We start from the raw sequence: 24,395 nt of genomic DNA, 5'->3' as shown, positions 1-24,395 counted from the left end.
TCGGCGTAGATCCCTCAGAGTGGTTGGTGAGTCACGTCGTCCATAAACAGCCCTTTTCAATCTATCCCTAGCTTGTTCAATAGGGTTCATGTCTGGAGAACACGCTGGCCACTCTAGTCGAACGATGTAGTTATCCTGAAGGAAGTCATTCACAAGATGTGCACGGTGGGGGGCCGCGAATTGTCGTCCATGAAGACGAATTACTCGCCAATATGCTGCCGATATGGTTGCACTATTGGTCGGAGGATGGCATTCACGTATCGTAGAGCCGTTACGTCGCCTTCCATGAACACCAGCGGGGTACGTCGGCCGCATATAATGCTAACCTAAAAGAGCAGGGAAGCTCCACCTTCCTGCACTCACAGGACAGTGTGTCTAAGGCGTTTAGCCTGACCGGGTTGTCTCCAAACACGTCTCGAACGATTGTCTGGCTGAAGGCATATCCGACACTCATCGGTGAAGAGAACGTGATACCAATCCTGAGCAGTCCATTCGGCATGTTGTTGGGCCCATCTGTACCTCTCCGCATGGTGTCGTGGTTGCAAAGATGGACCTCGCCATGGACGTCGAGAGTGGAGTTGCACCGGCCGTTGTGGCCGAGCGGCTCTAGGCGCTTCAGTTCCTTTTTGTTATCGTGAAGCATTTCCTATTTGAAAAATCGTTCAAATGGCTCTGAGCACTATGGGACTTAACTTCTGAGGTCATCAGTCCCCTAGAACTTAGAACTACTTAAATATAACTAACCTAAGGGCATCAAACACATCCATGCCCGAGGCAGGATTCGAACCTGCGACCGTAGCGGTCGCGCGGTTCCAGACTGAAGCGCCTAGAACGACTCGGCCACAACGGACGGCTCCTATTTGCAGATAATTTATAAAATAACGACCCAGTGATGATGGTGCAGATGTAATAAAACATGTTCCCGCCAAAAACTGTTAAAAATGTAAGTTTTGACCAAAATGAGATAAATCCAATACTATAAATATATTCAACATTGTTGTTTGTGCGTATTTTGTTTACGTTGTACAGGACTGAATCGAGAGACGAAGATTGGAGAAATGCAGATTTGTGTGTTTAAACGCTGTCCATTAATCCCGAGTTTGATATCTTTTGCTCATGGCAAATGCCCGCAATGTAGTACTACCAGTGACCTCCATTCCTCAATTAAGATCGCAGATAGACGGCGTGCTTGTAACTTCACTTTCTACTCATTGTCACGACTATTTTAAAGGTCACTGTCGTGACTCCACCAGCCCGATTCTTCAAATTCTGGCGTCTTCTTCGGTGAATGAGGCGTCAGGAAGCAACAGCTCAAAGATTCGGCCCAACCGATGTACAGTTGCGTTCATAAGATAGTATTTAGTCTCACGTTATTGTTTGCGTTCTCAAATTAACATTCACCATTAAATTAAAGGCATAAATAACATAACTAGCAAAGCTCGGTCACCGCAATACTGATTTCAAACTTTTTCTCAAGCTCACTGTTGTCAATAAACGTGGAGACTGATTGTTATTCTATTTACATAAACAAACCAAACGCGTTTTTGCCTTGTGTCAGCAAACTTTATTTTCGTACGACCTATGTCTGTGTTTTTAGCCCATTTCACATGACACAGGTAATACCAAAGTTACGTGCTACAAAATGACCTTACATCCTGAAAACTTACAAAAATAAAGTTTTGCGAACAGTGTTTTTACCAAGGATCCACGTTTGAATCAATTAAAGCAATAAGGAATAAATAAAATTACTTCGTTTATTGGCAGTCCGCCACGCTGTTAACTGCAAGGTATGCTACAACATACATATACAGGGTGAAAGCGAACTGAGCGTAGTTTCTCAATAATGCTAAAAAGGAAAAAATAGTCGTGACAATGAGTAGAAAGTGAAGCTGGATTTTGTGCATTCACAATGGGCCACACATTTGCCATGCAGAATGTGAAAAATAATGTTAAAACGAAAGCTACTCTATTACCGTTATTAGAAATGCAAGGTTTGCTTGCTGCTGACTTCGCATGTCGCGTAACGTTGAGTCAGTGAATACATCAGCGCTGTATGTTCGAAATGCACTTCATTGTGCACGAGCGTTTATCTTATGAAGCCTGTTTCAAGAAACGAAATTCTTAACAGTCGCAATAGTCACAGCAGTTTGTATAGGTTCAAATGGCTCTGAGCACTATGCGACTGAACTTCTGAGGTCATGAGTCGCCTAGAACTTGGAACTAATTAAACCTAACTAACCTAAGGACATCACACACATCCATGCCCGAGGCAGGATTCGAACCTGCGACCGTAACGGTCGCGTGGTTCCAGACTGTAGCGCCTAGAACCGCACGGCCACTCCGGCCGGCTTTTGTATAGGCTGTTGAGAATCCACACAGTACAGTCCAGAAGAGCCGTCAATGTATGTTATCAATGAATCTGCAGCCAAACATGATGATTGCATAATTGTCGTTTCTGATTAACTATACTGTACATTATTTCTGAGAGACGCTTTGCCCATATAGTTGACAGATATTCCATTCTTACTCATGAATAGCCATGTTAGTACTGTAGTATTTCAAGGGTCCAGTTTAGTGGCCAGTCCGTTTGCCTGATCTGGTTCCGCTTCACTACTTGTTTACTTATGTTTAACTGGAGAGGACCTCCTGCCAAGAAATCTCGCTGCCTATAACACTGTTAGAATAATATAGTAGTTGTTTGAACAGGTACAAAGAAAGGTTGTGAGACAGTGTCATGTCCGCGTGGATGCTGTTTTACAATTACCTTCCTGTCACTGTGACTGAAGGCCATTCGGGCTCAATTGGAACCTAATTAACCTAAAATAATAGAATTACACGCTTACAATGTTTAATAGAAGACACTGAAGGAGACACATAAAGCTGCATAAATGCGACAACAGTAGAAGATTGGTCGAAAACGCACACAAAAACATTCGAAAGAAATATTGGTGTCGTGATGCTTTAACGGATCAGGAAATAAAAAACTATGGAATGCAGAATGGGCTTGAAAGTAGCGACGAAGGTGACCCGGACGCTGACGTCATCCAGTTAGTAAGCGGCGACTCAACAGCTGCGGCCACACAGTCTGATGATGCTGATGGATCCGCAATTTAAAGGGGAACCACTAGACCCGTGCGAAACTCGCACAGTGACAGTATTTAGAGTAAGTGTAGTCGTTGGGATAAGGGTAGTTTTGGAGTAAAGAAAACATCTTTAATAATGATCCGAACGTCATGAAATAATAATCATGAATTTATGATACATCCTTGTATATACATTTCCATGCACGTAATTTTAAACAAAATTTACTTACATTAAGCACGTTAGGCCGTAGTAGCAGTAGGTAAATCACAATTCAAGACAACATTGACAAACACGTTTGCCGTTTCGGAAAGTTCATTCGTTTAGAAAAATCAACTTGTAGGACGGGCGATGATAGTGGACTAACGCAGTGCTCACGTTTCTTATTCATGACAATGATGTATGTAAATGATCCAGTTAATAAGTACTATAAAACAAATAAAATGATATTTGTAATAATATAATATGAAAAGGGTCTCTTATTCGTGATTAATAAGTTAGTTTCGTAAAATGTAGGTATGAATCTGGACATTCATGATGCCCTACTGCCTGTGATAGTAAAAATCATTTTTATGTCAAAATTTTTCACAAGTAGTAAGTTCCATAGAAAAAACAGTATGCAGCGCCACAAGCCGGTTAAAAACCTTTCCAACGATACCGCATTCATCCGTGTACGATTAATACGTGATCAGAAAAAGGGACGATGACTTGAGGAATAATATGTACTTGATGATGATTTAAGACTATGTACAGTGTTCAACAAGAAGGACACGTAAAAGAATTACGGCTTATAAGCAGGGTAAATGGAAACTTACATTTATTCAGCATGAACAATGTTTTCAAATAGAGTGTACTGGGGTGCCAGCCGTGAGGACGACAATTAAGGAACACCAACGCCCTCGCTACACGTCGCTAAAGCTATGCAAGGAAAGCGGTACGTTCTGTCACGAGAAATTCTTAGCTGATCTGGTAGTAAAGTTTCTGAGGACACAGTAGTTGTATCACAGTCGATAAGAGACAAATACAACGTCTTTGAGGTGCGGAAACGTGCGGTTAAGCGTCTCTGTGCTCAACGGTGAGTTTTATGGTGGCCTGAATTTGAGCGTTCCAGCGTGGCAGTCGTTAATACGGAGTCTTCGGGTGTGGTCGGTAGCGAACACTCGATCGGAAGTAGTATTCGAAAGAAAGCCAAGTAGTGTATTGAAACGTATCGTTCGTGTGTCGGAAGAATACCGTACAGTAATTCACAAGTAGGGAATCTCGTCCAAGTTTGAAGCATTCATTATTCAAATCCTGTGTCATGATTTCGTTACGGTTCACTCAACCGATCATCAAATACCACTGATGATGAAACAATATATCATCGGCATAGAGAGCAGTAATTATCAGTGGACATGAGAAAACGAAGGGAACTTCACCAGTGCAGAAACTTACTTCACCTACGAGATTTAGATTCAGGTGCTTCGGCCTTCTGTGATCTCGCTTCTTGGTTATCAGATTTCTTTTAGATCTTCTGTTGTATTACACAGTTGCAATATCGAAGAATTTACTTGTTTACATTTTACTTAGAACAACTCTAACAACTTACGACTGTACTAGGCGTTGCAGCATCGTCGCACTTCAGCAAGTATCATGCATGCTCTCGACCAGTGATTTTCTGTACCTGAAACAAGAGAAAACAGGATTAGTAGAGGCATTCGTGGACAAACGGAGTATGGAAATATTATTGTACACAGGGCAGGGTTTAAATGCAATATAAACAAATATATATCTCTTGATGGCATTCGAGTATAAGCAGCAGTCTAACGAAAACGAGACGGATAGGAAAAAAATAAACAGTTTATTATTTCTAAAGTAACTGCCATAGCTGTTAATACCTTTATCCAAGTGTGAAACAAGACGGTCAATACCTTCACGGTAAAATGTTTGCGGTTACCTACAGAAATTCAGTTGTACCCCGGCGTGCACCTCTTCGTCCGAAAGTCTTTCTTCGGGCCTCCATTTTGTGTAAATCGCTCGAGGAGAGATCGGGACTGTATTGAGAACGTGTAAGGGCTTCCCAGAGAAACTTCTGCAGCGACGCAGTAACAACCTTGGCAACATATGGGCGGGCAGAAGTTTTTCAGTTGAGTCATTTTAGTACTCCATACAGCCAGATCCCTCCCCATGCGTTTTCCATATTTTTGGAGCTCTGAAGAAAACCATTCGTGGCCGCCGATTTGCTTCGGACGAAGAGCTGCATGTCTGAGTACAACCATGGTTTTGTAGATAACTGCAAACATTTTTCCATGAAAACATTGACCACCTTATCTCACAGTGAGATAAATGTATTGATTGTTATTGTGATATCTTTTGGAATAATAAACAGTTTACTTACTTTTTTCCATCTGTATCGTTTACAGTTGCCTGACCCTTGTATTTATTAATTCTCGATTAACAAAAAGTGTCATGTGGAAACGTTAACAAATGATTATGTTCACTTTAAAAGAGATAGTATACTCCACAAAACTGTCTGCATTTCCATGAGTAGGCTCTGCTGCCCTCTGGTATGCTGCGAACTCTCATTAGCGTGCATTTTTAATACAATGATTCATGACATTGTAAAGATAATGTCATACACCGCACTCGATAATGCCGCAAGACGTCGTATTGTTTATATGGACAGCATTGCGCAGCAATGGATTTACTAGATGTTGTAGCTACACTTCGTTGCAGACGTAGGATATTGACAACAAGGTTCCAGGTGCCGCTCATGTCAGTGAAAAACGAAGGTGCAGCTGCACTACAGATGAGATACACATAAATAGAACGCGCAACTGAATTGAAGAATCACTTTTTCGAAATCCCGTAACTGTCTTCCTAAGTTTGAAATCTGGCTCATTGGTGCGTACAACCATCCTCTCTAAAGGTGCAATGAATTACAGGAATAAAACGGCAAAGAGTCCGTCTAAGACCCCCAGTTCGGTAACGCCTTGGATACCACAAACACACCTTAGCTAAATACGTTACAAATGTACTTGTCTGGAACATCGACACACATTCTACCTTGCGGCTGCTCTAGCGCCGTAAGGTAGGCCAACAACTCCTGAGAGGTGTCGAAGAGGTTGCTTAACACTCAGGCGCTAGAGCAGCCACTAGGCTTAACGTGTGCCGAAGTTTCAGGCAGGTTCATTTGTAACGTGCACAACTGACGTGCTTGGGTTGTACCCGGACTGTTGCCGAACTGGGGGCTATTTTATTCAAGCGTGCGTCAATGTCGCAACCGCCCCTGCCTCCACCCTCCCGTGCACATGCTACAGCAGGGCGTGAAATACAAGCGATAAAACTGCGGATCACGTTCATATTTTGCAGAATGGTTTTTAACGGTGCCTGGTTGTTCCAATAAGTACACGAGAACCAACATTACGCTCGCACTGCCTTCCAAAGAGTCAGGTCATGTTTAATGGGGATGCAGCCGCACAGTGCCTTTGGAGATTGGTTGAAATGTCAGAGGGTGTAAGCAGCGTCGAACATTGTCAAGAACTTGGGTTGTTTTGAAAATCAGCCCTATGCAAACACAATTAATTTATTTTTATATTTACCCAGACATGTTTCAACACCTATGTGTCATCTTACGTTGGTTAAATTTTTATTTCTGTAAAGTACAATCTCTAATTATTAATAATATAACTGTTGTAGGCCTAAGAACTATAAAATGTGCCATTTGCTTTGTTTTGTTGAGACGCTCACCTTAAAACTACGTCACTAAATGGTTGGTTGGTTTTTTTGGGGGAAGAGACCAAACAGCGAGGTCATAGGTCTCATCGGATTATGGAAGGACAGGGAAGGAAGTCGGCCGTGCCCTTTCAGGGGAACCATCCCAGCATTTGCCTGGAGCGATTTAGGGAAATCACGGAAAACCTAAATAAGGATGGCCGGACGCGGGATTGAACCGTCGTCCTCCCGAATACGAGTGCATTATTATACACCAGTTTTTGTGCTTTTTTCGTTTTTTTGACAGCACATCATCTACAAACTGGCCATGAAGATAATTATTGCGTATTTGCTACGAACTGTTTCGCGGGTAGAGGTTATGTTCGTTTCTCGACTTACATTTTTCGCCCTGTTGCGTGCCTCTGGTGTCTCGATCAACTACTATTCCCCGCAGTGCTTCCACACAGTATTTTTACAAAATTTTCCCTCACTAGTTCACCTCAAAAAAATGTTTCAAATGGCTCTGAGCACTATGGGACTTAACATCTATGGTCATCAGTCCCCTAGAACTTAAACTACTTAAACCTAACTAACCTAAGGACATCACACAACACCCAGTCATCACGAGGCAGAGAAAATCCCTGACCCCACCGGGAATCGAACCCGGGAACCCGGGCGCGGGAAGCAAGAACGCTACCGCACGACCACGAGCTGCGGACAAGTTCACCTCACATGCACTTTCGCGAAATGTCGCTGCGCAGAGACTTCTGACTCGTTACTCATTGAGAGATGTTATGTTACTGTCGCTGCTCACTTCTTCATCGTTGGTCTTGTGTTTTTTCTGGCGCTAACTGCGAATGTTTCGTCAGTACCGGTGCGGCGTGGCTGCTGGGAGATGGCAGAATGTATGTTTTAACGTGAGTGTGTGTGTGTGTGTGTGTGTGTGTGTGTGTGTGTGTGTGTGTGTGTATGCGCGCTCGTGGAATAAGAGATAGACAGAGAGTGAAACGTTCATAGTATTTGCAGAAGCGTTCGACAATGTAAGTGGTGCAAGACGTTCGAAATTCAAGAAAAAATAGGGGTGAGCTATAGGGAGAGACGGGTAATATACAATATGTACAAGAGCCAAGAGAGAATAATAAGAGTGTACAACGACGAAAGAAGTGCTCGGATTCAAAGGGTGTAAGACAGACATGTAGTCTTTCGCCCCTACTGTTCAATTTGTACGTCGAGGAAGCAATGATGGAAATAAAAGAAAGATTTAGGAGCTGAATTAAAGTACAAAGTGAAAAGAATCAGTGATACTAATCGCTGATGACATTGACATTGAGTGTAAGTGATGATGAATTACATGGTCTACTGAAAAGAAGTCTGAATATGGATTGAGAGTAAATCGAAGAAAGACGAAAGAAATGAGAAGTAACAGAAATGAGAACAGCGAGAAACTTACCAGAAGTGATGGTCACGAAGTACATTAAGTTAAGGAATGTTGCTACCTAGGTAGTAAAATAACCAATGACGGACGGAACAAGGAGGACATAAAAAGCAGACTAGCAATGAGAAAAAGGGCATTCATGTCCAAGAGAAGTTTACTGGTATCGAACATAGGCTTTGATTTGAGGAAAAAATTTCTGAGATTTGTGCGTCTGGAGTACAGCATTGTTGTTGTTGTTGTGGTCTTCAGTCCTGAGACTGGTTTGATGCAGCACTCCATGCTACTCTATCCTGTGAAAGCTTCTTCATCTCCCAATACGTACTGCAGCCTACATCCTTCTGAATCTGCTTAGTGTATTCATCTCTTGGTCTCCCTCTACGATTTTTACCCTCCACGCTGCCCTCCAGTACTAAATTGATGATCCCTTGATCCCTCAGAACATGTCCTACCAACCGATCCCTTCTTCTAGTCAAGTTGTGCCACAAACTCCTCTTCTCCACAATCCTATTCAATACTTCCTCATTAGTTATGTGATCTACCCATCTAATCTTCAGCATTCTTCTGTAGCACCACATTTCAAAGGCTTCTATTCTCCTCTTGTCCAAACTATTTATCGACCGTGTTTCACTTCCATACATGGCTACACTCCATACAAATACTTTCAGAAACAACTTCCTGACATTTAAATCTATACTCGATGTTAACAAATTTCTCTTCTTCAGAAACGCTTTCTTTGCCATTGCCAGTCTACATTTTATATCCTCTCTACTTCGACCATCATCAGTTACTTTGCTCCCCAAATAGCAAAACTCTTTTACTACTTTCAGTGTCTCATTTCCTAATCTAATTTCCTCAGCATCGCCCGACTTAATTCGACTACATTCCATTATCCTCGTTTTGCGTTTGTTGTTCATCTTATATCCTCCCTTCAAGACACTGTCCATTCCGTTCAACTGCTCTTCCAAGTCCTTTGCTGTCTCTGACAGAATTACAATGTCATCGGCGAACCTCAAAGTTTTTATTTCTTCTCCATGGGTTTTAATACCTACTCCGAATTTTTCTTTTGTTTCCTTTACTTCTTGCTCAATATACAGATTGAATAACATCGGGGAGAGGCTACAGCATTGTATGGTAGTAAAATATGGACTGTCGCAAAACCGAAAGAAAATAGAATCGAAGGACTTGAGATGTGGTGCTACAGACGAATGTTTAAAATTAGGTGGACTGATAAGGCAAGGAATGAGGAGGTTTGCGCAGAATCAGAGAGGAAAGGAATTTGTGGGAAACACTGATAAGGAGAAGGGACAGGATGTTAGGACGTCTGTTAAGACGTCAGGGAATGACTTCCAAGGTACTAGAGGGAGCTGTAGGGGGCAAAAACTATAGAAGAAGACAGAGATTAGGATTCATCTAGCAAATAATTGAGGACGTAGGTTTCAAGTGCTATTCCGAGATGAAGAGCTAGGCAGAGGAGAGGAACTCGTGGCGGGCCTCAGCAAACAAGTCAAAAGATTGATGACGAAAAAAAAAGAAGAAAAAAGTAAGCTTCCTTGCAGACTGAACTCAACGCTCTTAATGAAACAAAATCGATAATTCTGAAGGTAATTTCCGGCCTGCCTCAAGGAAGCGTGAAAGGACTGTTACTGTTTGCAAAGTACATAAATGATCAGGCAGAGAGCGTCGGAAGCTTTTTAAGAGTATTCGATGATGATGCGATTTTCTACAAGAAAGCAGAAGACAGTATGGATTTCTAGAATGACCTGCAGAGGATTTATAAATGGTACGCTCCGGCAGTTAGCCCTGAACGTAAATAAATTTAACGTATTGCGCATACATAGGAAAACAAGCCCATTACTGTACAACTACACTGTTACGGACAAATTGCTGGAAATAGTATCCACAGCAAAATATCCGGGAGTAAGTATCTAGCGCGACCTGAAGCGGAATGACCGTATAAAATGAATAGCAGCAAACGCAGATACCAGATTCAGATTCATAGGAAGAATGTTAAGGAAATGTAACTCATCCACTAAGCGCTCACAAAGCGCTTGTTCGATCGATTCTTGACTATTGTTCATGAATATGGGATCCTTACCAGGTAGGACTGACAGAAGAGATAGAGAAGGTCCAACGAAGAGCGGCGCGTTTCTTCGCGGGATCAGTAAGCCGGCGCGAGAGTGTTACCGAGATGCTCAACAAACTCCTTTGGCTGACGTTACACAAGAGGTGTTTTGCATCGCGGAGAGGTTTACTATTGAAATTTCGAGGGAGCACTTTCCGGGAAAATTCACGCAAATATTACTTTCTCCCACATACCTCTCACGAAATGATCACAGCAAGACAATTCCAGAAATTAGAACTAGTACTGGAACACATGAAGAGAACACTTCACTAGGTCTCCTGACGGTATCCTTGGTTCTCAAGAAGACTCGCCGTCCAGTACAAAGCACTGGGTTCATTTACTTAGGAATTCTTTCGGCCAATCATATATTCCGTATGCTATCACCTTCTAGAGGTAGGGGCGCAAGTGAGGAATCCACTGACATAAGAGACTTGACAAAAGATAGATTGTTATGGCGAACGACTATCGGGGAAACGTTATGGCGAACGACCATCTGAGAAACGGGGAAGAGGGTCGGCTGTTCATGTGGTACCGTCGTGAGAATCTATGAAAATTCTGGAATGAAGTTTCATCTATGAAAATTGTTTTAAGGACGTTGAAACCACGAGTAGGAGATGAGGTGTTGGACATCCAAACCTCACCGCAGAACGTTGAGGTCGGAGGGTTGACTGGTCTGTGAAGTACGACATGCTAAGATCTGTGGCTGATCCGGCCACAGAGTACCAGCTGCAGGTACAAGCACATCGTTCAGTGCTCACTGTTGAACATGGGGCTTGTGGATCAGTTAAAATATGTCACGTGTTTCTTTCCAGAGGAAATAATTAATGGGTAAATGTTAAGAGATGCAACCGTATCCGAACGAATAGGTCAGTTCCTGATTTATCTAACGATTTGATTTATTTTCGACGCAGCTACTTCTTGTATTTTGTAAACTGTGTTCCACATAGTCCTGTATAATTTTCGAACAAAGGATTACAATTTCTGTAAGATGCATTTGAATTACAGTTTTTATATTACTCTGACAACTACTAAGAAGCAACTGCCACTTGCTAAGAGACAACAGACAGCTCCCACCGAACAGTAGATGATTGTTACGGAAGACCCGACCAATTGCGGGATATATTGGCTGCAGCGAAGCCTGTGTATGAATGCTCTGTATGCATTCGACAGATCATGCAATACGGTGTCTGACGGAGGTTGTTGTGGAACCGATTAGTACGACGTTACATGTGACACAGCAACATGTATGCAAGACATCATCTGAGTGCTTACGATCTTGGACGAGCCGATCGAAGTGTGGCCAGAGTAATGGGTGAGTCCAAGAGTGTCATCTCGCGATTAAAGAGGCCGTTGAGGGTGGAAATGCTATATGAAAGCACGCCGTTGCTCTTAAACGGACCACCACACTGCGAGAATAATGATACGTAGCCCCAGTGGCGAAAAGGAACAGATATCTCACTCCTAGACAAACAGTTGCAGACCTTGCAAACGCTACCGGTACTCGTGTCTCTGTCACAACCATTTCAAGGCGATGAAGTCGGGCTAGTTTGTACGCTCTGAATCCTCCTACACTGATCCCAAATCAACCAACCAACGATCGTCTTGAAAGTATTCGTTGGCATAGGGAGCTTGTTCGTTCGGGTCAATAACAGTGGTGCAGAATGATGTTAACTGTGACAAGTTATTCTGGCCACCAATTGGTATGGAGAGAGAGAAAGAGAGAGAGAGAGAGAGAGGGAGAGAGAGAGAGAGTGCGAGAGCGAGTGATACATATACACACCAGAGAATGTTCATAAACGTCACCTAGGCGTAATGTCCGCCCCGATGTCTGAGTGGCCAGCGTGACGGATTGCCGTTCTATAAGCCCGGGTTCGATTCCTGGCTGGGTCGGGGATTTTCTCCACTCAGGCACTGGGTGTTGTATTGTCTTCATCATCATTTCATCCCCATCCGGCGCGCAGGTCGCCCAATGTGGCGTCGAATGTAATAAGACCTGCACCAAGGCGGCCGGACCTGCCCCGTAAGGGGCCTCCCGGTCAATGACGCCAAACGCTCATTTCCATTTATCTAGGCGTTATGGTGTGGCCAGTCTTTATGCGCAATGGCCGAACACCGGTGTAGTTCTTTTCCCGTGGCACCGTTAGGAAAAAACGGTAGTTTAGGTAGATTATTCTGGATCATGTCCGTCTGTTTAGGTGTGTGGTAGGACCCGACTTCTGTTTATGGACGACAATGCCCGTCCAGCCGGGACCGCTGAGGTGTCGGACATACTTGAAAGTGAAGATATGCAACATATGGGGTGGCCGTACCTAAACCCTGTAGGTTAAGCCTGGGATGCTGTTAGCAGACGTGTTGTTCAACTGACGCCTCCTACCCAAACCGTGCAAGAACTGAGAAAGGGGTGGGACAATATCCTCCAAGAACTGCTAATAGTTTGGAGCCAGTACGTGTAACAGTTGCAAAATGAGCATTAGTGCCCGAGGAGGCCATTATCGTTACTAAGGGTCCGATATAAACCTTCATCTTTGTCAAACATGAGCGTTATTCAAGTCTCTTATCCTGTTTTCCAGTGTGGAAAAATCTGTTCCACTTTCCGTTATACAATGTAGCTCCAAAGAAACTCGTATAGGCATACGTAATCAACTACAGAAATATGTAAACAGGCAGAATACGGCGCTGCGGTCGGCAACGCCGTGTAAGACAACAAGAGTCTGGTGCAGATGTTAGATCGGTTACTGCTGCTACACTGCAGCTCATCAAGATTTAAGTGAATTTGAACGTGGTGTTATAGTCGGCGCACGATCGATGGGACACAGCATCTCCGAGATAGCGGTGAACTGGGAATTTTCCCGTACGACTATACCACGAGTACACCGCGAATATCAGGAATCGGGTGAAACATCATTGAGCATATCTGGTATGCCTTGCAACGTGCTGTTCAGAAGAGATCTTCAACCCCTCGTACTATGTATACTGTCAATTCCCTCCAGCATTACTTCAGACAGTATTCGAGTCCTTGCCACGTCGTGTTGCGGCACTTCCGCGTGGTCGCGGGTGCCCTACACCATATTAGACAGTTTTATCAGTTTCTTTGGCGCTATTGTGTAAATACACCACTCAGCCTCTATTACGTATTTACTGTGATTCTTGTCGTCTAACGTTGCCTATTTTCACTTGTGTCCAACTATGTCTCTGTTCCTTATCAATTGTCCAGTAGTGTACGTAAGAAGCACTTATGGTAGCATAATCCTCAGTTAGTACGTCAACTCTGCGTACATGGCGATGGTCATTCGTAAGACTACCACTTGTAGTTCTGCCACTAGTAGTTTCACTACGGAATACTGAGACACAGCTCTTTCAACGTTTTATCGTGAATAAAAGCAGCTCATTAACTGTCAGTAGATGTAATCAGCTTTTAGCCTCCAACTTACGGGCCGTAATGGAAAACGCGATTCATTGCTTCATCAAATCCGCAAACAAAGCTCGGCAGGAGCGAGAGCGCCGGCGGCAGTAAACGAGAGATCTTCAATTACCCCCAAGGCCGGTGTGGATCAGTCGCCGAGAGCGGCCTGTTTTACGGCGCCGGGCTGCCTCACTGCCTGATCCGGCCTAGAATGGCGTCGTAAAGCCCGCCACCAGCAGAGGGGCACTAGTGCTACAGTGTAATTGTGCTACTCCTCGGCGGAGGGCTTCAGTGCCCCAGAGCGCAGTTAATTGTACACTTATTGCAGGCTGTATTAACGAAGGAATTATCCGAGTGGGATGGAAATGGGTAGATGCGATGAACACTTACAAACAAGCAAATGATGAAAATTTCAGAAAAATTGGATGATTTATTCAAGAGATAGAGCTTCACAAATTGAGAAAGTCAGTAATGCGTTGGTCCACCACTGGCCTCATGCAAACAGTTGTTCTGCTTGGCATTGACTGACAGTTGTTGGATATCCTCCTAAGGGATATCGTGCAAAGTACTGTCCAATTGGAGCGCTAGATCGCCCAGATCCCGGGCTGGTTGGACGGTCCTTCTGGTAATGCTCCAAACATTCTCAGTTGGGGAGAGATCGAGTGACCTTGGTAACCATGGTAGGTTATAGCAAGCATTAAGAAGAGCAGTAGAAATTCACCTGCGTGTGGGCGGGCATTATCTTGCTGAAATATAGGCCCAGTTTGGCTTGCCATGAAAGGTAACAAAACAGAGCGTAGAATATCGAGAGTGTACCGGTGTGCTGTAATCGTGCCCCGAATGACAACCAAAGGGGTCCTGCTATGAAAAGAAATGGTCCCCTAGACCATCACTCTTGGCTGTCGGGTTGATGTCCCACGACTATCCAGTGTGTCTCAAGAAGCGTCTTCGATGGTCATCAGGACTCAGCTCGAAGTGTAATCATTAATGAAGATTATTTTAATCCAGGCAGTGAGAGTCCAGGCCAAAGACGTATTTCCAGGCGTCCCAGACAACTGTGGGATACCAGCGTGAATGTCACAAACCATACCGACTGACAACCAGGAGTGATGGTTTGGGATGCCATTTCTTTTCATCACAAGACCCATTTCGTTATCATCCTTGTCACACTCACAGCACAGCGGTAGGTTGACGATATTCAACACTACTGTTTTGTCACTTTCAATGGCAAACTGCACCTGCACACGGTGAGACTTTCTGCTTATCTTCGTGTTTGCCCTACCCCACTCTTTGCCAGAAATGTTTCCAGGTTTCTCCAAATGAGAATGTCTGAAGCTTTGTGGAGAGGACCCCTCAGCTCACGAATTTGACGATTTAACGCGCCAGTTGGACAGAATTAGGCACGATATCTACCACGAGGACACTATTACGGCACAGAATAGTAAGGGGTAGAAAATTAGAAAATGTTATTAGAACTCTTTCACCTTGCTACAAGCAAAGCAGGCAGAGACAGAATGAGGAAACAAGCGGTACGTCGCAAGAGGGTCAGGTCTCAGCACGTTACAACATTGCACCGAGAGAGACAGAAAGTGAGAGAGAGAGAGAGAGAGAGAGAGAGAGAGAGAGAGAGAGAGAGAGAGAGGGAGAGAGAGAGGGGGGGGGGGGGGAGTTCAGCAGGAAATAGCACTGCACAGAAAACCAATGGAAACGTGATATGCATATTCGCTAGGCCGTAGGAGATGTCGAAAGAAACTGTACCTATTTCATAAGAACCAGTATCAGAGAACCTACGCTGCACTTAAGAGCCTGTTAAGCGCGTATAGCAAGGAGTTGATCATCCGGATCGATTGCGTTCAGCCGGCTAGGGTGGCCGAGCGGTTCTAAAAATGGTTCAAATGGTTCTGAGCACTATGGGACTTGACTGCTATGGTCAGCAGTCCCCTAGAACTTAGAACTACTTAAACCTAACTAACCTAAGGACATCACACACATCCATGCCCGAGGCAGGATTCGAACCTGCGACCGTAGCAGTCGCGAGGTTCCGGACTGAAGCACCTAGAGCCGCACGGCCACCGCGGCCGGCTAGGTTATTTAGGTTTAAGTAGTTCTAAGTTCTAGGGGACTAATGACCTCAAAAGTTAAGTCCCATTGTGCTCAGAGCCATTTCAACCATTTTTGATTGCGTTCACAGTAATAGCACTCGCTCCCATGATTACGAGACTATAGGGAATCTACGTCCTAGATAGTCCAGAATAGTCTACGAACAAGCCGAAGATAAGATGACAGTCTTTGTCTGATGAACTTCATAATGTTCGCTGCCTGCCACTGGTGATGGAGAATCTAACTGCTTTCCGACACCACCACATCGCGGAGTGCTGACAGCATCGAACTTCAGTGCTGAAACCCACATGGCCAATAGAAAGGCCATCGACCGTAAATACGTCTATTGACAACATCACACTGCAGATAGATCATCAAGGGCCAACACAGAATTCTGAGAGGGATCGAGCCCCTCCAGCAACCAGTACGAGACCATTCGTGCTGGAACCTAGCCGCGCCGGCAGCGCTCTTAGGCGCGAGGTCACTCACTCTTCGGCTGAGCCTGCAGATGAGGAGGTGACCCGACAGTTGTCAGCAGGAATCCGGCATTGGTTACAAGGCCGGTGCGGAACAAGACGACTACAAACATGGTTGATAAGTAATTGAACTCTGACGATGATTTACTAGCGTCAGAGACGCTTCGCATGTATCGAACTGCTATCCCCTCTTCATGCAGAGGAGACTCCACTCGACCCCTCTGTCTCACCCAAGTACTCTGTGAGTTAATGGCAAGCCGAATAATTCCTTGCGTAAGGGCCAGCGTTACTGACTTGCTTAGTTTTTAAAGCTCTTTCTCTTGAGCAATCATCCAATTTTTCTGAAACTGTAATCATTTGTTTATCTGTAGATTTACATCACATCTACCAATTTCCATCCCTGCCGCATAATTTTTTCATGATACGTCAGTTATTTTTTTTTTGTCTTGGATTGTATAACTTGGCTGCCGCTTCTTCCATGGCCTTATAAAAACAATTTATAAACGTCATCAGGATCAGAGCCTAGTGAACGGCTACTTGCGCGGCTTGCCTGTAATTACGGAGTTTTGGCTGCTGAGTTGCGTATGGGATATGCATTACCATGGTGAGTGCGGAGTTAAGAATGTTTGCTCAACAAGGACATTTGTTATTACTTGACGCCTTCCGTACAGTAGCTGCCCGGGGCCTGGTTGTGTTTAGTAGTCAGTGTCATCCCCAGCGCTATTCTGTAACAGGCGGCGGCTTGTGGCGCACAGCGAAGATGCTGATGGGGACAGGCCCGAGCTAGGCAACTTCTGATGAGTGAGCCGTGGCGGCTCGATTTGCTGGCCTAACTACCTCTGGCACCAGTATCGATAGTCACCTCCCTTATCTTTGGTTTTCCCGGTTGGGGACTGGAGGCTCGACGAGGAGGCAATGAGCTGTGAACGGAACCTGACGGACGAAAGAGGGCTGGAACAGCAGTGCCTGGTGACAGGGTTTGGTTGGGCCGATTTGGGTTGGACAACGCATGTACCCAGCCTGATCACCGAGCAACTTGTCGAATGTTGGGCAGCCGCTAAACAAGGCGACGAAGTTCGTGCTCTGGAGCTCTGGTGACGGGGCCCTTCTTTTGTTATTTGCAGATTACTTGAAAGGATAATTCACGGTGTGGAGAGTGTACCGTAACATACTGCTTATGGATGTTCTAGCCCTGTGGTTTTATTGTTTAACGGAAAATTGGCGCAGTATTATTGGGTCTTGTTCAGTGAATAATATTTATTTGTCTGACAAAATAAATCTAGGGTGAACAGCTTGGTTAAGTGTGTATAGGACATTTATTTGTTTGTCCTGCAGTGTGCTTGGATTGAGATTGGCCAACGATTGTTAGTGCGTCTTCTTCGAAGCCACGTGATTCTGTTAATTTGTAAACCGCTTGTGTGCATCCGCTTGGGGTGCAATGTTATGAAATGACGTATTAACATCGGTGAGTGGCACTGCACCCGGTGTCAATGTCATGGTATTGTATCAGATACTGGGTATGAATTGGAAATCTAATTGTGATTTAGTAAGGTGTATTTATTCTAACCTACGTTGATGTTTCTTAGTCATAATTGAATTATGTAGGGCTACTACTGAGTGAACTTTTCTGCTTTGCTTAAGCTCACCTTAACTAGTGTTTCTTAAGGCGTTATAGCAATAATTATTCATGCTTCAGGGGCTTTAACTGCAACTTCTCTGTTTGTACCTGCAACTTGTTAGTTACATGTACTCTCTTATAATTTTACCTAATCAGAGGCATATGTATTTATTGTGTACGACAAAACCAATTCTAAACTCATGCTCAAAAATTAAGGGTAATTGCAGGGTAACTGCAACGTGACACTACACAAATCTGGCGCTAATAGCATAAGGACATAGGGAACACACACCACACAGATCTGTAAGTCCACGGTATTGGTGATACGTTGAGAAAACCGTCCCGAAAAACATGTGCTACAAAACGCCACTGTTTCCGACATCAGTATGGGATATGATCCCCATGTACGCGTACACAGGCCGCACAACGGGTTGTCATACTCTGGACCAGGTGGTCGATCATCTGCTGGGGTATAGCCCAACATTTTTGCACCAGAGCTTGTCGGAGCTGCTGAAGTGTCGTAGGGGTTTGAAGACGTGCAGCGATATGTCGACCGAGAGCATCCAAGACGTGCTCAATGGGGTTTAGGTCTGGAGAACAGGCAGGCCACTCCATTCGCCTGATATCTTCTGTTTCAAGGTACTCCTCCACGATGGTAGCTCGGTGGGGCCGTGCGTTGTCATCCATCAGGAGGAAGGTGGGACCCACTGCACCCCTGAAAAGGCGGACATACTGGTGCAAAATGACGTCTCGATACACCTGACCTGTTACAGTTCCTCTGTCGAAGACATGCAGGGGTGTGCATGCACCAATCATTATCCCACCCCACACCATCAAACCACGACCTCCATACAGGTCCCTTTCAAGGACATTAAGGGGTTGGTATCTGGTTCCTGATTCACGACAGATGGAAACCAGGCGAGCATCACTGTTCAGACTATACCTGGACTCGTCCGTGAACATAACCTGGGACCACTGTTCCAATGACGACGTACTGTGTTCTTGACACCAGGATTTACGTGCTCTCCTGTGACCAAGAGTCAGTGGAATGCACCTTGCAGGTCTCCGGGTGAATAAACCATGTCTGTGCAGTCTTCTGTAGACTGTGAGTCTGGAGACAACTGTTCCAGTGGCTGCGGTAAAGTCCCGAGCAAGGCTACCTGCACTACTCAGTGGCCGTCTGCGGGCAGTGATGGTGAGATATCGGTCTTCTTCTGGTGTTGTACACTGTGGACGTCCCGTACTGTAGAGCCTGGACACGTTTCCTGTCTACTGAAATCGTTGCCATAATCTTGAGATCACACTTTGTGGAACACAGAGGGCACGTGCTACGGCCTGCTGTGTTTGACTAGCCTCCAGTCGCCCTAGTATTCTACTCCTCATAACGTCATCAATATGTGTTGTTTGAGCCATTTTCAACACACAGTCACCATTAGCACGTCTGAAAACGTCTGCACACTTACTCGCTGCACCGTACTCTGACATGTGCCAACACACCTCTGCGTATGTGGACTGCTACCAGCGCCACCGTGCGACGACCGCAGGTCAAATGCACCGCATGGTCATACCCCGAGGTGGTTTAAACCCGCAAACCATATACGAACATTATCTCTGTCAATCTTAGCGAGTTTCCGCTGATCTGATTAAAAGACTTGTGAATGAGTATACATATATTAGTTTATTTATTTGAGTTTGGCTTTAACTGTTTTATCTAAGGTTACGAGCTGTGTTTATCTTGCTAAAGCAACCATCATCATTTGTTAGTGTATAGTCTGTTATTGTTTGAGTGTGCTGCCTCGCGTGTGATTTATGGTCACAGTTGGTAGCGAAACATGCGAGTCTACCTTAGTGTTTGCAGCGCTGACTTCTGGGTCGCTGCCTTGGTGGCATCGATCGAATTGTAAGTTATTGCCGCGGGAGCTCTTTGCCGCGTCGTCTGTCATACCTAGCAAAAGTTGAGTATTTGTCTTGTTCCTTGGAGCTATACATGGGTTGACCGACTGCCGCCAGGGTTGTAGACAGTGGAGTTTAGCGGAATTAAATCATGAACTCTTGTAAATTATACTGTTGATAAACTCAGATGCTTTGTGTTTATTGAATACTGTTTCCTCTGCTTATATAGGTAAATTTCAGCAGTTTGTCACTTTATATGTCACTATAATTCTGACTGTTTTCGTGTTGTTATTAATCTGTCATCTAATTGATCAGTATGTTTTTCTTAAATAAATGATAATTTGGTGAAAACGACGAACTATCTGATGGTCTCCCTTCCACGTGTTCATGTTTGATGCATTCCTATCCTGAACCTGTTACCTGGGTTTCAGTGGGCACAACAAGGATACTGTAAAAGTTTCAGTTAATCTGACACATCGGATTCGGCAACTCTGTGTTCTGGTAGCACGACGGGCCGACCCTACGTATGAGTCAACGGGGGTGGTGTTGCTGGCCCTAACCGAACTCGTTAGTCCTGTGAACGACAGCATCTTGCTGACATCAGTGCAGAATCGCGTAATGTTCTGTAGTGTAGTTCAAGCGAAGAATATGGCAGAAGTCACGTTTTGCAACCTATTTTTAGTGATCGTGGTAATATACATTCAAAATGTACAGCACAGTTTAGAAACTGAAGAATGTGGATGGTGATGCTGTGGTAAAAATTTACATTATTTACAGCAAACAGCGAAAACCTATTTCCGCGTTTGGCAGACACTCATGAACACACAACAGTTCTAGTACGCTTGTTAAACAGGAGAATGTTACGAATTCTGCTGGAAGAAATGGCGAAGCTTTGGATGAAAAGACCATCAAAGTCCATGCGCAAAGAAGTAGATGACAATCTGATAACCGTGACCACATTGACGAAGACGGATGTAAAGTATAGTTGCAAAGATACAGTATTAGTCACGGTCGTCTGAAGAGTATGCCGAAACCGTCAAGCCGGCCGGTGTGGCCGTGTGGTTCTAGGCGCTTTAGTCTGGAACCGCGTGACCGCTACGGTCGCATGTTCGAATCCTGCCTCGGGCATGGATGTGTGTGATGTCTTTAGGTTAGTTAGGTTTAAGTGGTTCTAAGCTCTAGGGGACTGATGACCACAGATGTTAAGTCCCATAGTGCTAAGAGCCATTTGAATCATTTGAGCCAAACTGTCAAGATTCGTGATGGAAATTCACCTTGCCTTTCTGCGTATGGGGTGACAACTACAAAGGCCTTCGTTTTCAATAACGATAAAGGGAATGGTCATGTTGTTTTTCAACCGACTTCAGTCTATAATACTTACGACAGCAGTAAACTATATCCATAGATGGTACTTTTCAATATGCAGCACCACACTTTCTCTAGTTATTGACGATCCATAGTTGCTCTGGAGGTTCTTACAGACCATTAGCGTTCAGCCTATAAAAGAATAAGGAAAAGTATTTGATGATTATACAGTATGTGTAAGATAAAGCAGAAAGACTCAACTGTTTTTTAATCGAAGAACCGTGGTAACTGACTCCGAATAGTCCCTCCATAAGAATATTAAGGTTGCCTTTAATTCAGTCAAGATTACCGGCTGTCGGTTTTACCTGGTTCGAGCTTGATAACTACAAATGTAATCGTTATTTTAAGAAAACCGTATTAATGTTGAATGATAAATTTCCATAATTAGTTAGAATTTTGTTTTACTCTTTTTAAAACACGGTAGAAAATAGTTATACCGAAAACTACATTATTCCTGAAATTAACTATAGAGTAGGGTAAGCAAAATATGATACAAAATGACAAAATGCGTCTGCATTTTTGAAAGAGAAAGAATAGCTGTTGTAACTGTTAGGCAAAAATTTTAAGTGTTAGTGAATATAAGCTGCTCTGAAATGGCGCTATGTTCAATTTTTTACAATTACTAATACAGACTAGAGAAAAGTAAAAACTGTGTATCATTTTTGACTCAAATTCTTAACTACTGTATGTCATGGCTCATCCAAAACATGATACAAACGTGATAATAGTATGTGAAATTAAGACAGAAGGCTGAGGTCTTAAAAATGAAATAGGGACCACAAAAACGATGTTTGTAAGTGTGACTAGGATTTTTCTGTGGAGGTATTTCTAGGAAATTTATGGCAGGAAACGTACGTTAGAGATAACTACAGAAAACTATCAGGTCAGCCAGAAATGGGTAGGAACTATTTACAATTGTAATTAATGTATTGACATTAGTACAGAAGATACACACAAAAGAAAATCACTGTCTTATATTTTTTCATGAATATCAATTGTACTGCGCAAAGCAGATTCCTCGTTCGATATCTCCTGCCCCAGTAGCAATTTGATAAATTGGGAATTTCGGCATTACATCGCTCTTATTAATAAGCGAAGTGTCTATTACATTTAACTGAAGAGCTATTTCGTTTATGTGCACAGACTTTAGAGACATAGCATTTAAGTCATTTTCCACTGTTTTTTTTGCGTGGTAACTATGTGAATACCTACTTTCTCCTCGAAATCTAGCCAAGACACTCTCCTGCACCACCATGTGTTGGATCTGTCATTACGATAGGATCTAGTGTACGTTCTCCAAAGGGATTATCCAAAGAGATTGCCCGTACTATCGACACTCATCAAAGAGATGTCTTAATCAGAATGTTTCCTCAGTTCCTTTTCTTTTTTGTATACTTGTCACAGCTTTGGTCTGACTCTCCTGCATTTTGCCTACCCCTGTTTTGGTTGGAGGCTTTTCTTTTTCAGCAATGAGTATACTGCTAGAAGTTTGGTCTCTGGCGATTAGGTTGCGGGCGTATGGGAAGGGCGGCAATCAGCGGTACACCTCTGTGTTGCCGGTGGCTGGAACTTAGGCGACAGTGAATCATTGGGGTGGAGCGTATCACATTTAGGGGTAATACTGAGTGCTTCATAATTTATTTTCAGTCTGAAAGCGCTGTTTGTCAAAATTATTTCTTCTCGCGTAAGTGAATCTGCTAATAGGAAGACAAATTATGACTATTCCCAGACTATGGCTGCATAACAAACAGTAGTAACATTTGTGATAGGTATGGTTTTCTTATGAATAGAATATGCATATAATTTTTTGGTAAGTTTCGCCTGTATCAGTTTTAGGATACCTCACCCTGCATTATTCATGTTACCAAGCTTAAGGTCAACAAAAATTAATTTTTCTACATATTTGATGTGGCGAAAAATACAAACAATTGGTTTGGCTTTGACGTGCAAAGACCAGAACAGTAAAAAAGGTCAGTGGCTGCCTTACATCTTTGGACTTAGTAACTTCAATTCTCAAGATGTTGCTAATGTTTATGCTGACCTGGTCAGCATACAGCCACAAGACTAAAAAATCACCAAATTTACAGAGTATGTAACTGAAATTTAATTGATTACGAACAACATGCACTCTTTCCTCTTCACGTTTGGACAGCTTCCTTATGGAGAACGGCTAACGCGAGTGAAAGCCTTCTTTCGATTTACAATAATTCGTGTGAATCTCCTCATCCACTTACCTTCAAATTCGTGAAAATTCTGAAGCATGAACAAACCGATAACTACAGAAAAATGAATTGTGCAAAAGTGGCCACACCACCGAAATGGACTCAAAAACCGGAAAGAGGTAGGCTTTCCTATATCAGAAATTAGATTTACTGAGAAAAGGTGAAACTAGCAACTTAGAGTTTGTAAAGTGCGTTTCATAGAGCGGTGGTGTGAGCAGAACATAAAACCGCTTTTTCTAAGTCGACAAATCCTCTGAATGTGTCAGATTTTTCTTCAGCCTTGCCTCCATCATCATGCGCTACGTCAGAACTGCCTCTTGGTGCCTTTTCCTTCCCTAACGGCAAACTGATAGTCAGACAACAAATCTTTAATTTTCTTTTGCAAGCCACTTTGAATCTGTTTAAGGTATGGTTAAACAAATGATTACAGTTTCATAAAAATTGGATGAATTGTTCAAGAGAAAGAGTTTCACAAATTCAGCAAGTCAATTACGCGTTGTTGCACCTCTGGCCCGTATGCAAGCAGCTATTCGGCTTGGCGTTAATTGATGGAGTTGGTGGAGGTCCTCCTTAGGGATATCGTGACTAATTCTGTTCCAACTGGCGCGTTAGACCGTCGAAATCCCGAGCTGGTCGGAGGCTCTTGCCCATAATGCTCCAAACGACCTCAGTTGAGGAGAGATAAAGCAAAAATGCTGGCCAAGGTAGTGTTTGGCAAGCAGAAAGCACTGTTCAACGCGGGAATTTTGTTGCTAAAATGTAAGCTCAGGATGGCTTGCAATGAAGGGCAGCAACGCGGAGCGTAGGATATCGTTGTCGTGACGCTGCGCTGTAAGGGTGCCTCCGGTGACAACCAAAGGTGTTCTGCTGTGAAATGAAGTAATACTCTAGGCATCACTCCTGGTTTTCGAGTCGAATGGCGGGCAAAAGTCATTTTGGTATCCCATTGCTCTCTGGGGCATCTCCTGACACGAATTTATTGGTCAT

The sequence above is a fragment of the Schistocerca serialis genome, chromosome 2, assembly GCF_023864345.2.
Source record: "Schistocerca serialis cubense isolate TAMUIC-IGC-003099 chromosome 2, iqSchSeri2.2, whole genome shotgun sequence".
Taxonomy (NCBI): domain Eukaryota; kingdom Metazoa; phylum Arthropoda; class Insecta; order Orthoptera; family Acrididae; genus Schistocerca; species Schistocerca serialis.
This window is presented reverse-complemented; position numbering follows the sequence as displayed.